This window comes from Cuculus canorus, chromosome 1 (genome assembly GCF_017976375.1).
Source record: "Cuculus canorus isolate bCucCan1 chromosome 1, bCucCan1.pri, whole genome shotgun sequence".
In the NCBI taxonomy this organism is placed as follows: Eukaryota; Metazoa; Chordata; class Aves; order Cuculiformes; family Cuculidae; genus Cuculus; species Cuculus canorus.
The window spans coordinates 30,993,391-31,009,235 of record NC_071401.1 but is presented as its reverse complement, the minus strand read 5'-3'; positions in this window follow the sequence as shown (position 1 = coordinate 31,009,235).

Genomic DNA, 15,845 nt, shown 5'->3' with positions numbered 1-15,845 from the left:
GTCTACACCTGATCAGGAGTATGACAACTTCCCAGCCTCAGGGCAGATTGCATTTTCTCTCTGTCCTTTCATGATTGTCTCTCTTGAGGAGCCTTGCTCCCTAGTATGCCAGTACCTGAGCTGCTGCAAAACAGTTACATCAAGAAATAGTTTTTGATATGTCTTAATTTGTGTGGACCCTGTGAGAGCCGTTGCAGCTCTCAGCATCAATTCTTCTTGTAGCCTGGCTCTGAGAGCCAGCCAACAGCAGAGTATTGCAGCCATTCCTTTATTTCCCAGGATCGGTCCTTAGATCTTGCTGACCGGTGCAGGATTGCCACCCATCAGCAGCTTAGAGTCAGGAAGGAATTTGCCTGAGCACAGCCACAATAAGGAGAGGACCAGTGATGAGTTATTACATTGGCCTTGGCTCATGGAAAAGGAGGTTGATAGCAGGGTTTATGGTAGAGCAGCAGAGCTGTAACAGCACCTTGAGCCCAGTGATCAGCCTTGTTAAGTCCCTCAACTCAGTCTTAGGTTCAAATACAAAATAACCCAGATCAGAAGAGCCCCCGTGGGTACATGTCCCCCTCCCTTAGCCTGAGTAGCAGCCCCATCACTCAGCAGGACCCACCTTTGTGCTCCTATGCCCCTCCCTATGCCCTGTGAACCTCTCGAAGACACCTCTCCTCTTTGGTGTCTGGCCAGATGGCTTCTGCAGTTGTGCACTGCTGGGCTGGATCCAGCCTGCTTCTTGGCCCAGGTCTCTGAGGGCACTTACACCTCCTGACACCTACCATCCCCCGAGAAGATAAGCGGAGCAGCCATGCAGCCAGTATCCTGTAGTCTACCCAACATAGGGTGGAATAGTCCACCCTTATTTTTTTTTAATATTATTTTTTTAGGCAGTTCTGAAGTCTCCAAAGTGAGTGCTCTGAAACTGGCTTGGTGCTCGTTATATAGCCATGCTGTTTTGACCTGGGGTTTAGGGATGAAAAAGAAATTAAAAGCCCTGTGAAGATACCTGGGCTGTCTCCCTGGGCAGGATGCAGGGAGCCACCAAGCTCGTGTGTCTACCCAGTCAACACTAAAACCCAACTGTCCCCTCCCTCCCTGCAGCACATCAGCACCGGGGGTGGGAGGACTTCCCTGGGGTATGCCAAAATCACCTCCGGTAGTGTCCCCTCTTGTTGGTTATGAGGGTATGAGGGATTCCCATGTTTCTTGCTGCCTCGCCAGCCACCACCCTTGGATTGCCACAGCACAAGCTGTCTCACAGAGCCACGCTTCTCTTCCTCTATATTCTTTCTCCTCCTCCTAAATAGCATTAGGAGTTGCTGAAGACACAGAAATGTAATACCATAAATTTTGCCTTCAAATATTATTGGGAAGGAAATTCTGGTGTGGCTCCTCTTTCTTGTCCATATTGGTTATAGATACATCAGAAAATTGCACTGTTAAAACTGCAATGGCTGTGCGTGTAGTTAGGACACCAGGTTTCAATCCCATTAGATACCCATTTGCATGGCTTTCCTTGCCACTGGGGATATACTTAAACTAATGTTTTCCAGAGGTCACCTCCCTGGACGGGGCAAATAGCCAAAAAGAGCTGGAGAACCACAAGTGTGAAGGAGCCAACAGGTCAAGATGTTATTGCCTGTGTGACATTGAGGTGTTCTGCTGATAGAAGCAAAGGGAAATGGACTCTCAAGTTGCCTGAGAACAAACAGGATTACCTAACACAGCTATTTGTGCTCTGCCATACTTTAGCCCTCAGGTAACAAGCGTTTTCCTGAGTTTTCTTCTCTAACACTGAGCAAGGAGCTAGGAAGAGCATCCCCAGGGATCACAGCATGAAAGGGATAGAGGGGAACACGTATGAAGGAGCAAAGCTGGCCAACATTTGCAGTTCCTGGGGCCCTTCACAATCACTGCCTTAGTCAAGACTAAATCAAGATCAAGGTTGCTGGCTAGAGTAAGTTTCTTTCTACTTGGCGCAGACTCTGGACACCTGTGGTTGCACATATGGACCTCAGTTTTTCTTCTAGAAAGCGCTGTGTTCACAGTCCTCAGGATAACCGGGCACAGCTAAGCTCAGGACTGCCTAACAGCCACAGAGCTGCAGCCCTGCAAGCAGTGTGCTTCTAGGCATTTATTTACTACTGAAAGGCATACCCTTAGAAACTAAAGAGGGTTTCCTTTTTCTGCATACTCAACAAAAATATATACGTGTAAGAAAAAGCTCTGGTAGCCTACTCGCTCCCTGTTGGCAAGAAAATGTCTGTGAGGGTCTCCCCATGAGCCAGTTTGACAGCGCGGGCTGCGGTGCCAGGCCTTAGATGAAGCTAAAAAAGGCTGTTGCAGAACATAAAAACTGTGATGGAAATCCTCCTCACTCACAGAGTCTAAATAAAAGGATAGCCTTTGGGACCATACTCGGGCTGCTGCTGCTCGAAACCTGCTGCTATCTGCAATCCTAAATAGCAATGCCCATTGTTTTCTTTTTGAATATAACATACATGGTATATACCATGGAATACACGCAGCTCTGATGATACCCCACAAAGTTTAAAACTCTTCCATTAAAACTTGTTTCAAATAAGCATAATTTCCCTTTTTTCTCTTCTCTGCAATTTAGTCTAAAACTTACTTTACAAGACTCTCTAAGGCTGTCTCGTAATGTTTCATAAAGAGAGTCTGGTGCAAATACTTGTAGAGCTTTGCAATGTGCTTTCAACTTCAATTCCACTAGGAGAACATCAAAGACAGATAGGCTTTTTCGGGATGGTATCTTGCAGCAACTAAAACTATGGTGCTATTTCTAAAACAGGAGTGTGGTACAGGAAGGATATCCTATGCCCTGCACTAACTGGAATTTATTCTTTGGAAATACATAGAAGGAATTTGGTGTCCACCTATCTGCCTCACAGTAGCATAGCTCTTGACAGCCTGGTGGACTGTTTCATGGAATCATAGAATAGTTTTAAGTTGGAAGGGACCTTAAAGATCACATAGTTCGAAACGCCTGCAATGGGCAAGGACACCTCCCAGCAGATCAGGCTGCTCAAAGCCCCATCCAACCTGGCCTTGAACACCTCCAGGGATGGGGCAGCCACAACTTCCCTGGGCAACCTGTGCCACTGCCTCACCACCCTCAGCTTGAAGAAATTCCTCCTCATGTCTAGTCCAAATCTGCCCCTCACCAGTTTATAGCCATCCCCCCTCATCCTATCACAACATGCCTTTGTAAAAAGTCTCTCTCCAGCTCTCTCATCGGCCCCCTTCAAGTACTGGAAGGTCACTCATAAGGTCTCCCCACAGCCTTCTCTTCTCCAGGCTGAACAATGCCAACTCTCTCAGCCTGTCCTTGTACGGGAGGTGCTCCATTCCTCTAATCATCTTCATGGCTCTCCTCTGGACCTATTCCAACAGTTCCACATCCTTCCTAAGTTGAGGATTGCTCCTGAGCTTTGTGAATATCCTACATGGTAATATCCTCTTCTGGTTCACTCTTTTGGTTAATATTGCCTCCTACTGTTGACTCGTCTTTATGTGGAAAAAAGACCACGACCTTCTTGTGTCTCTATTCAAAATCTGTACGTTTGAATTGAACTTTTTTTGTGTTAGTGCAAGCCACATCTTTTTTTTTGCAAACCTCTGTTCTCACTGAGCATTCAAGAGCCCAGAGCAGGAAAAGTGGAAACCTGTGAAAGCAAAAATTCCCATCTTTAGAGCTGTGACTAATTTGAAAGTTTCAGGGTTTTCTGCAAAGCTTCAGATCTGTTCTGCTGTGCTGACTGTCACTTCTTTGAAGGAGGCTGGTCTCCTTGCCTGCCAGAGGAGCCTGCTGTGCCAGGGAACAGCACATCCACCCCCTTCATCCCAAACTTCAAAACACCCAGTCAAAAGGAGACCTGTAGCATCCTGCTACATAAACCAAGGAATGTACCCTTTCAAAGCATTCCCATGGCAGAAAAATACATTTCATCTGGAGAAGGCACTCATTTCCCACCGGGCTCTGCAACAGCAGAGGACAGGACCTATGTAATACTTTTCTAACCACAAAAGTCTTTTTATTTAAAAAACACAGATCTTTTAGGGCACCAACTCATCTCAACAAACCATTGGATCATTTTACAAAAATGATAAAGCCTACTTTGTATAGTAGGTTTCCTAGTCCTCTGATCATTTTAGTGGCCCTTCTCTGCACCCTCTGCAGCCTGTCTGCATCTTTTTTTTAATAGAAGGGTCCGAAATTGAATGCCATACTCCAGGTGTGGCCTGACAAGTGCTGAGTAAAGTGGGATAATAACTTCTTTATATCTGATGGTGGTGATACCCTTCCTAATGTACCCCAGCATCCTGTTGGCCTTCTTTGCTGCTGCAGCAAACTGTTTGCTCATGTTGAGTCTGTTGTCCACCAAGACCCCCAGGTCTTTCTCTGCAGAGCTGCTCTCCAGCCAGGTGGAGCCCAGTCTGAGCTGCACACCAGGGTTATGTATTCCCAGGTACAAGACCGTACACTTAGCTTCATAAGGTTCCTGCTAGCCCACTCCTCCAGCCGGTTCAGGTCCTCCTGAATGGTAGCTCTTCCCTCTGGAGTGTCAAATTGGTGTAATCTGTAAGCTTCATCAGCGTGCTCTTGATCGCAGCATCCAGGTCACTTGTGAAGATATTAAACAGCCCTGGGGCCAGTATTGATCCCTGGAAGGTCCTGCTTGTGACTGGTTGCCAGTTTGAGAAAGAACTATTTACCACCAGCCTCTGGGTATACGGCCTGTCAGACAGTTCCTCACCTCCCACACAGACCACTTGTCTAGGCTGTAGCTTCTCTAGGAGGAGGCTGTGAGGAACCGTGTCAAAAGCCTTGGAGAAGTCCAACGTCCACCACTCACCCTCCATCAACCGATTTGGTCACTTTGTTGTAGAAAGCAATCAAGTTTGTTAAGCACAATCTTCCCCTACCGAATCCGGGCTGGCCTTTCACAATCACATGCTTCGGTTGACTTGTGACAGTCAACAGAAGCATTCGATCCATAAGGGCACTTGGCAACGCCTGTGGGGGCTGGGTCCTCTCCGCTTTGCACAGGCTGATTTGAACATGCTAAATGCAGTAGGCCTGGAGAAAATTTACACTGAGGCCGTGGAAGACTAATGACCCTTTCCACTGCTTGAAGCTTGCTTTTTGCTCTTCAGCTGCTTTGTATCCCTCCTGTCACATCAATGACAGTTCTCTTTCCTAGAGGGACAGCTGCACCGTGTGAAAGCAAGCAAGCTCACCTCCCATTGCAGCTTCCCAATGCAGCTGCCCGTCAGTGTCCAGTGCCCCCAGAACACCAGGAGATGCTAAGTCAAACAGTCAGTTCCCATCCGGGGAGGAATGGCACAACGCAAAACCCATCAACTTTAGGAAAAAGAGATTGGCTGGTTCCTGGCGTGCACAAAGCTCGCAGCCTGGGGGAAGCTGTGTAGAAACCATCAGGGCCTTGCTGTAGTTTCCAAGGTAACTACTATCTTCTGCAGCCCAGGTGAGACTCAGCCTTTAGAAGCACGCAGGCAGAATACAAATAGTGGGTCTGAGGTGGAAAACGAAATACACATGAAATGCCATGTTTTACTCAGCTGGGTCTGCTAGCAGTTACTTGCCTTCTGGTTTTCCACTGAGGCAAAGTGCCAGGAATGAGGAATTTGGCCACTCCAGCTGAACCTTCATGACTCGCTGCCAGAAGAAAGACAGGTAATGCAAAATCACTTGCAGGTGGTTTTCTAGGTGGAGTCATGACTTGAAAGCCCAGATCCCCCATTGAGGCACAGCTTCTTGGTGCCCGTACCACGCAATGCAACACAGTTTGGCTCTGACCTTCTCCGTGGGCTCACCTGAGAGCATCCTTGAGTCCATGAGCCTGGCATTGGGACCAGCTGGGCTCAGCTGCTCAAGACCTTCCTGGGGTCTTCTGGGGAAATAAAGGAGTCAAGGCTTCCCAAACTTCATCTCTGTGGCAACCATGGGAGAGTTGGGCTGTAACAGGAGAACCATGCAGCTATTCACATGTGAGGTCATGAGTCAGGTGCTGTTCACCTCCGGACAACCTGCTGCAACAGCCACTGGGTTTTAATTGCCTCTTCAAAATCAGTGTAAGAGAGGAAAATAGCAGCAGTGAGGGGATGCACTTGTGGTCACATACTGAATGAAGACTTTAATACTTTGACATACGCATTATTTTCCACAAAGAGTTTGCAAGAGCAAAGAAACCAAAGCCATCACCAAAGGCTTCACACAGTTCTTCCTGTCACTATCACGCTGTGCACAGGCAAGGACCCCAACCCAAAACATTCCAGCTTCCCACAAAGATCACAGATTCACAGCCGAGTCATGGCACTTCTGTCATCCCCAGTCCATTGTCTTCTCTTCATTACCTTCACACAACAATGGCTGCCCAGGTGAGGAGAGGGATGTAGGTGCTGAGCTGAGGCTGTTCAAGCACCACCCAGTGCAAGACCACCACTGCAGTGCTGAGGGATACGGGCGATGCTCTTGAGGAGGTTTCTGTACAGTAGTGATGCTCTGGCACAAACCATTGCGTGGCCAGGAACCAGGAAAGGACCTGGCAATGACACCTCCTGCAAATGTTGTCTGAATAACTTCTTCCTTCTAGGTATTTGTGGATTTCTTAAAATATTCTGTCAGCTGGCATTACCTGCCCCAGGTGTCAGCTCTCATCCATCCACAAGACTCCATATCACTTTCCCCTTTTAAGTACTTCAGAGCACAAACTTGGGTAGCACTGACGATATTGAAGAGTTCCTAGCTCTGTGTTGCTGAGAAGATCTGGTTTGGAATACAGACTTAAATTTGGAAGAGGCAAATTTGGGAGTCCCTTTAGTGTCAGTAAGATCATACTTTTTACCAAATCCACTCCTATCTACAAAAGTTGGACCCTCCAAGATCACATGTGTTGAGGAGACACTATTTGGAGCTTGAGGAGCAGCTCCCTGCTCTGGTGACGCTGTACACTCAGGCAAGGGGGCTGGCTGAGGTCTACCTCCCAGGTAGGGGCTGCAGCAATCCCAGGCTGAGCATACCTGTGAGCAGAGAGCCTGAACACTCCATGGGAGCAGTTGTCTTCTCTGTTACTGGGCTGGCCTGTGGGACCCTCATGGCTTGCTTGCTTGGAGGATACAGGGAAATGTGCTCTGCTTTGCCCATTGCTGGGGTGAAATGGCATCTCACCATCAGCCGAGGCAACCAGTGAAGTTTCTGTCCCACCTCATCAAGGTCTGGGAAAACTAGATGGAAGGAGCTGCCTGGCCACTGGCTGGTGGTGATCTCCACTAGCAGTGGGAGATTGGCACAGCGCAGCAGGCTGATCCCTTCTGAGACAAGGACCTCAGTCTACCTCCTTTGACATCTCCTGTCTCCCTACCATCCTAAAGAAGAAACATTGCTCGACAGTGGACTTGCAAGGTCTCAGTTGGTGTTAGGCACACAGAAAATTCAGGGACCCCCACCTGCATCTGAATATATCAACAGTGAGTGAGACAAGACGCGATGCAGGCAGCTGAGGCATCATCCTGTTCTGAATGCTGTACCCTTAGATTATTACCTGAGCATTTTTGGTTGCAAAGTAACATTAAAAACTCTTCATAAGGAGGAATTCTTGGTTTAGCAGCTAAGCTGAGACAGTGAAGATCTGCCAAATTCTTGGGAGTTTGAAATGCAATAGGCACAACTTTGCAAAGGCAAAAAAAACCTTTTTTTTTCTCAGCCTGTCAAAGGATACAATTTTCATACGAGTCAGCTGGAGTGCTTCCAATAGGCAACATTTCTTACAGTGTAGTCATTCCGTCTCTGATCTCCTGGCCCCAGTCCTCAAAGAAAACCTACAAAACCTTCCTGGAGTAAATCTGGGAATCATATCTCAACATTTTTCTGAATACTAACATTTTAGAGGGTGTTACCATCCCCCTCGTTTCACCATTCCCACTAGTCTCTCAGTGCTCTACATTGTGCTACTATTATTCTACAAATTACCTGCTTCTTTTTCCCTTAGGAGACAACCACCAATATCCTCTTTAAATTCCACAGGTGCTGTCAGACATGTAGCTCAGACACAGGTCTAATTAAACCCAAAGCAATTGTTCCTCATGTGCAGTTAGGTTTGAAATTCACTGCCTCTTTCCTGAGAAACTTGTGTGCCCCGAGCCTTATCTGCTTTCTCCAGTTATATTAACTGGCTTTGTTAAAGCTATTACATCTACCTAAAAATGTTTATCTTTAAACCTTTGGCTCTAACAATACTGCCATGCCAAAAGGCTGCATACACTGGAACGTGGAGGGCCAGTGTGCAATTGGATCTGGCTCACAAAACACAGAGGAAAATCTTCACAATGAGGGTGGTGAGGCACTGGCACTGGTTGCTCAGAGAAGTTGTGGATGCCCCATCCCTGGAAGTGTTCAAAGGCAGGTTGGATGGGGCCTTGGGCAGCCTGATGTAGTGGGACGTGACCCTGCCCATGGCAGGGGGGTTGGAACGAGATGATCTTTAAGGTCCTTCCACCTCAGATCATTCTATGATTCTGTGATTCTATGAACACTATGACATGCCTCACAGCAGATCTTAAACTCTGTTTCATAGGACACAGTGGGATTTGAGTACTAGTTTAAAATCAGTGTTGATCTTTGAACACTGTTTGAACATGTTGATCCATGGCTAGAAGACCCAGTGCAGCTCATCTTCTGCTTCATTCCTTCAGCCCCTGCCTGGAAGAAAAACTTTTTTGTGCCTTTCTTCAGGAGGCTTCTTTCCAGAAGGGAAGCAGCATCCAAGCTGCCCTTCCACTGAGCCTCAATTTCCCATCTGTAGAATAAGAAGTTAATGGTCTCCCTCAGTCCTAGGAAGACAGGTTAAGACTTACCACTCCAAATTGCTGTCACCTCCACCGTTTATCTATAGCTACTCATGTTTGCTCCTGACTATGGCCTGTCTCTCTGCAGGGAACCGCTTTCACTGCTCTCCTCCAGGGGTCTGCAGAGCTTCCGACTAATAAATTACTGCATGAGTAGGACACTGTGTCCTGTAGAAACATTTTATATTAATGAAGGCCATGATGCCCTTGAAGGACATGAACGGTGTAGTAAGAGGAAACAACAGATAGCAACAGTAAGCTATGGCTGCAAGGTCAGAAGCTGAGAGGGAGGTGTAAGCTAAAAAAGTAGAAATCATGATAACTTAGGGGAAAACATGTAAAATGTGCAAAGCTAATTAACCAAGTAAGCATTTGATCTAGGCACGTGGACAGTAGCAACTAACCAATAGAAGTATAAACTTATACACATGAACAGTTGTTTGTAACCAATCAAATGATGCCAAGTGTTAGATGCAACACAACATTGTGTATATAAAGAGCTCACTAAGAGCAATAAAGGTCTTCGATCCAAGATATTGGAGTCTGTGTCATTAATCTCTTCAGTGTCTTACCTGTACCTCCTAAGGACCTGTATAGTATCCCTATTGTGTGTGTCAGCACTGGGAAAGGACTGGAACCTCTTTGCCTTGAAGCCAAATATCTTCAATGGGAGGTTATGAAGGTGCCTTATCCAGCGTGTGGGAAGCCTTCACATGCTACAGCAGCAGCTGCCACAGAAGATCCCACGAAGAAGGAGCATTGTTGGTGTAAGGTGGAGTGTGAGGCAGAGGATGCAGGACTCCTCACAATATGGGCTAAGCCAACACTGCAGCAATGTTCCCATGGGAAGGGCTGGGCTATGCAGAAGGGCAAGGAGCTCCGGAACCACCAGCTACCCAGACTGCAGGACACAGAGGCCAATGAGTCTGATTCCCGAGCCTTGCACAGACAGGTTTATTGGACTTGGCAGTGCCACTTGTGTGCAGAGAGATGACTCACTTGAACAAAAGCTGTGGGATCTGCCCCTAGTTGTGGAGCTGCTTTCTCCATAGCTGTTCCAACAACATTCACATTTCTATTCTGAGTCACCGTTTATGAGTATGGACTAACAACAGCGAAAGGATGGGAATCTGCTACCAGTCAATACTCTCCCAGCACTCTCAAAAGCAGCTTACAAGAGCTATATTTCTGGAGATGGTCAAAGTGGACAATTGCTGTAAATACATTAAAAAATGTTATTAGCTGTCAGGGGTTTCATATTTCCTAAGAAGGAAGTAAGTATCTGGCACTTTCTCAAGCAGGTTAGAGGAGTAATTATTAGAGCCTTAGACATTGAGTCTTATCTTTGACAGGTTGTCAATGATTTCTTAGACTGGGGAAGTATCACAATGTTTTCAGAACACCAGATAATTTTCTAGTGAAGAACTGCACGTGTTTGGGTGCTTAACTGAAGCACCTCTGAATGGCTGTCAGAAATAATTCGCACAGTCACTCAGCAGAGGCAACGGATGGTTTAATATCCAGGCCTTTTGTGTGCACGGACATGTCAGATAAGCACACATCTGGCTTGCAGGAAATTGCTATCTATTCTTCTTATATTTGCTTCTCTCCATGCGAATTTGGCTGCTTTTCCACCAGCCAATTCAAAGTCTCTCATCAAAACTGTAATTGTGGTTCAATCAATGAAGTTTTACAACAGGAAAAATGCTTGGACCCAAAAATGCTCAAAATGGAGGTCGTGTCAGACCCATAACCCATCAACATGTAAGGACAGTTAGCAGGACCTGCCTTGATTTTCAAAAGCTAAGGTTTATCGGGCAGTCAATATGTTTAATACAGCAGTGGGCTTTTCTCTGTAGTGGACTCTGAATGCCTAGAAAGCCCACAAGGGGCCGGCAGGCACAAGGGACTGCCTGTGTTTGGGTTTTCTTCAGCAGAAGCACAATTGTATGTCACTGAGATCAGAACAAAATGGCAAGGAAGACGAGTCCCAGAAATTTAGTCTCAGCTCTGCCATCAACATTGCCATGTGCTGACATGCTGCAAAATTGCTTAAGTATTTCCCATGTTTAATTCTAACCCTATATGTGTTGAAAAACAACACATGTCTGTTACAATACTATTAATATTTCAGATTTAATGGGGTGTGTGTAATGGGGGAAAGCCCATTTGAGTCAAAGGAAGGACTTGACGTTGGTTAAGCAAGACACAAGCGAATGAGAAATCAGACTTCATTATTCCTAGCATCACCAGAACCACACCTTCCCTCACTACAGAAGATCTCCTCACAAACAAATGTCCAGGTAATTTAACTGTCATGCTGTCAGGGAGATGTTATTGCCTTGCATAACATGCTTGTAAATGAGGATAAAGTCTATGGCTGTCTTCAAGTCATTGCTGTCTCAATTCCTGATTAAAAGCATTAGGATCCTCAGTGGTAGCCAGGAACCATCGGAGGTGCTGGTGATGCACAGCAGGGATGGCGAGATGCGTGAGAATCTCGGCTGGGGCCAGCATTGTTCTTTGGTATTTATTTGCAAGTCAGCTGAGTCAGAAACGATAGCAGGAATTTGCTTTAACAGCAAATCAGTAAATTAGAGGCGGAGATGTTGATGGTAGGAGACACATCGTGGCTCATATTGGGGTGTTCCTGAAAAGATTATGCTCCATTTGTTCTATAAAGAAATAACCAGTCAACGTGCCTTGCAGGCATAAACCAGATTCACCAGGCAAGGCAAGGCGAGCAGAGAGGGAATACCCTTTCTCAAAGAACAGCATAGAAAGCAAGATGCAGCTGATTTGCTGAGGGGCTCTGAGCCCAAGACTGAGAAAGGACAGATTAGGTAAAAGCTCTGCTAATAAAAATGCTGAAAGGATAATGTTGTATGTGACTGATGTAGCACTGGTCCTGCAGGAGAGACAGGGGTTTTAAGAAGGTGTATGGGTAAGAATAAGACTACAACAGTAAAGCCTTGAAAATGCTGTAACAATCAGGAAGGTGATTTAAGTGAGGGTGACTATGCAGTACCCTGGCAGAACGAGGGCCACGAGCTTGAACTCACAGAACAGCAAGAGCCACCATGAGCCAGAGGATGAAAGGAGGAAACCTCCTGCGACCCCTTAGGGCAGGGAGAATTAACAGGATGAGGTTTGCAAAGCTAGTGAAAATATTGCAGGCACTGAAGTGAAATCTCTTGCTGTCAGAAATGGCTTTTTGTTATGTATATTTTTTTCTTCTGGTATCTTTAAGAAACAATGTCCAGTTTTGTTAGATAAAGCTTCAGTGATCCATCCTTAAAAGTATGTGTTGCAAAGAGTGAACTCCTGATCATATCGGGTCTCCAGAGATAACAAGCATGTGTGAAACAGAGTGTGAGCTTCTGGAGGGAGCTGGACTTGCAAGCTGTTTAAAGGCTGCTGCTGCTGAACTTTCAATCTCTGGGAGAAGTCATTCTCAGGAATAAGCCTGAGGTTTTCAGCAAGCAGCAGCCTATGAGGAAGTAGTCTCTGATGATAAATAATCCCAGAATTATCATCTTTCTTTCCTTCAGCCTCACATGCCATACATCAGAAGACAAAAGGAAGCAACATGCAGTTAGCTGTGCTCCCTGCCCCTCTCACCACCCTTTGGCACCCATGTTGTCATCAGTTCTTCTTGTTCTCTCAGGTTTTGTTTGCTGTTTCCCTCTGTTCCCTTTTTGCTTATTTTCCTCCCACTGACAGCAATGCCGTTTCTGCTCTCCTTTCATATTTATATTAACTAGATACTCATTAACTGGAAGGCAAAAAAATTAGACCTTATTTAACCTCATCCATCAACAGAAATCCAATAAAATGTGATCCAATTTCAGGTTCATAACACTTCCTATTCGTTCCAGTTTATTCTTCTCAATTTTGCAGGAAAGCCCTTCTTTGCAGCAAAGAGAGCATATTTTGCTCTGACCCATAGTAGCATTGCTAGCTTATGCAGCGAAGAGACAAACCACTTTCATATAATTATATTTATTAGATTACTAGCACTGTTTTAGAGAAGTGCCAACAATTGGCACTTAGGGGGAGAAAAAAAAGAAAGCTGACAGTAAGGGCCATTAGGCACTGGGTGGAAAGGCATTGGAGGGAACCTGCAGGCAGTTCACAGCAGTAATGAGGCAGACACATCTCCCATCTCCAGTTAATTATCTCATTGAAAGCTTGTTGGGAGGTGCTGAGCTGCAACCAGACACAAGGGTGGAATATGAGGTTGGATGCAAATACGTGTGGTTGGTTTCCTCTAAAGATAGCTGTTACATATCTGGCATTGCAGGCTACCAGAGTGATCAGTTTTCGAGTAACAGTATCCACAAACCAGATGCAGTCATAGATATATAGTCTTGATATTTCATATGCTTGCCTATGCTGTCAGTCATGGGCAGCTGCAGGAGGTAGTCAGCCAGTCCTATCCATATTCAAATGGTGTAACTCCTATACAATAGGCTGGCTGGGTTCCTAACCGGAGCCTTCTAGGTTTGTTTTTCTGGTTGCTAATGTTGTTTTAGCTCAGCTCATTCACACAGTTTTCTCCTAGGGTGATTGGAAAGCTCCCTCTGCAAAACAACAGTCCATTAGGAGTTAATTTATGTATCAATAACATACCCTGGCAACCGTGTGCTTTCTATACCTACATAATTATGGCAATAACACTGACATATAATCATGTTTGTTTAATTATAACACAAGGGAAAGAAATCCATTCAAAACATTATTTCTTTAGTAGCTGAACAGAAAATGCCTCACTCTTCACCAAGTCATAATTGGGAAGTCCAGGAGATAAGTGACTGTATGTATCACTGACCTTTCATGCTGAGGTAGTAAATTACCAGAGAAAACTCAAGGAACAGACAATAGGTAAAAGAGTGGAGGACCAGAGAACAGGTAGCACTCAGTTCTATGGAACATCTACTAACCTACAATGAAAAAGCACTTTAGAAAATAACAGCCTGCTCAGAGCTCACATTACCTTTGTACTATTTCTGGGTTTAAAATGTTGCATGCTTAAAACCCCTTCTTGAGAGATGCTGGTAAAAAAAAAAGGCTAATACTTTTTTATGCCAGAGGGAAGTAAAGGGGACCTTGAATTAAAGAGATAATGTCAATTTTATGGTCAGTTTTTAAGAAATTATTTCAAATTAGGTTCAGATCAAGCATCTGAAATTCTCTGACAAGTGTCTTCTTCCTTTTTCTAAAAAAAATTGCACCTGCATCTTTCCATTCTCTTTTTTTTTTCCTTCCTTGACATGGTGAAAATCCAAACAAATAAGAGGCCAAGCTGCCTTCAGTCAAACTCGCTGAATGTTGTTATTGTGATGGAAGAGATGGCATGGTTGAAACTGTAAGCACAGCTGCTGTTTTGCTAACCTGAAAACCAGGTGTTCTCCAGTGGATAGCATACACAAAAATGTGGGGCTGTAAAAACACTGAAAGAATTTAAAAGGTTTAATTAACAAATTAAGTTTGCCTTCTGATCAGAACTGGTTTTTTGATTTGTGTTTTCATGCAGAAGTGTGATGTTTAGGATTTCATACTGCCTAGCATTGTAATGAAATGGGAGCTCTGCCCTGAGGTTGTTGCTTTTGCACTCTCTGACACAGAACAGCTTGGGTTGAACAAGTCTGTTATTAATGTATTGCTCAAAGACAGTCTGAAAACATAATGGCTGCAACATATATTTTGACCTTAAAGAGGTGCACAGAGAATCCTTTGCTGCCGGAGGAAACAGATATGCAGCTTGGTGGCCCATACTCTGTTTTGGGAATAAGCTACATAGACTTCTTTTTCTTATATTCCAAAATAAATGATAGTGCTTTGCCTAGATATTTTTTGCCTCTTTGCAGATGTTTCCGTCTTTTTTTTTTTTCCGAGTTACACAGACCATCTGCAATGCAGGCAAGAGAAACACATGACAGTTGAAGACAGTAGCAAAGGTTTGCCGTCTGCTTGCCCTGGCAGTTCAAGCATTAATGGCAGTTTTGAGATTCAATTCTTGCACACATGGGTTCTTTGATGGCTGTGAAATCAGATCTTCAGGCTGCAGGAAAGACCCTCGCTCATTACTTGTAATGAAGTAGGACACGCAGCTCTGTAGCAATCTCACTCCATTAGTTTTCCTCTTCCAAAATGAATGCCCTGCTCACCTTAATTTGTTAATGAGCGGGTTGGCTGATAGGAATGAATGAAGTCAGAACATTAGCTATTGGAGGAATAGTCTCCTTCCTGTCTCAATGCTTTCGAGTGAAAGTCAGCTTCTGCAGGATCTTCCCTTTGTGCCTGGCAGCAGATCTCTGCTCTAGCTCCAGATCCAAATGTTTTGAACCTGTGGAGGCCCAGCACAGCTCCTGTGTACACAGCTTAACTCAAGAAGCCTCCTGATGTGTGTAGAACTCAGCTCCTCCAGCACATGGAAATGCTAGAAAACAGACTGTGAGTGTTACTCCACCCACAAGGAAGAGGAAAGGTGAAAGTAGGCTTCTGGGGCATCACCTCTTCCCAGTGAAATGCCTTCTGAAAACCTGGGAACCAATAGATAAGGAAAAATCCCAAACCTACCAGGAATCACTAGCAGATGGCAAGGGCTCCCATCAAATGTGAAGTGTTACTCAAGGAGATGGTGGTCCTGCAATGTGCTCAGCACCAGCAGCCAGAAAAGAAGGATGTTCCAGTCATCCCCAGGGAGACCTGCTGCAAAGAGGAGTGAAAAATCACCAAAATGAAGTCTTCTATCTGCATGAATCTAAGTGAATGCTTTGGTCTCAGATACCCAAGTCTCAGGGCTGTGAGATAACTGAGCTGCATGTGGCCACAGGAAGGACATTGTGGCCTCTGGCTTTTCAGGGCTGCCCAGCTCTCAGGCCAGCCAGGCAGCTGACAAGACCTGGGCAGCCTCACAGCCTCTCCCAAACTCTTCTCAACCCTACTTGTCTCCA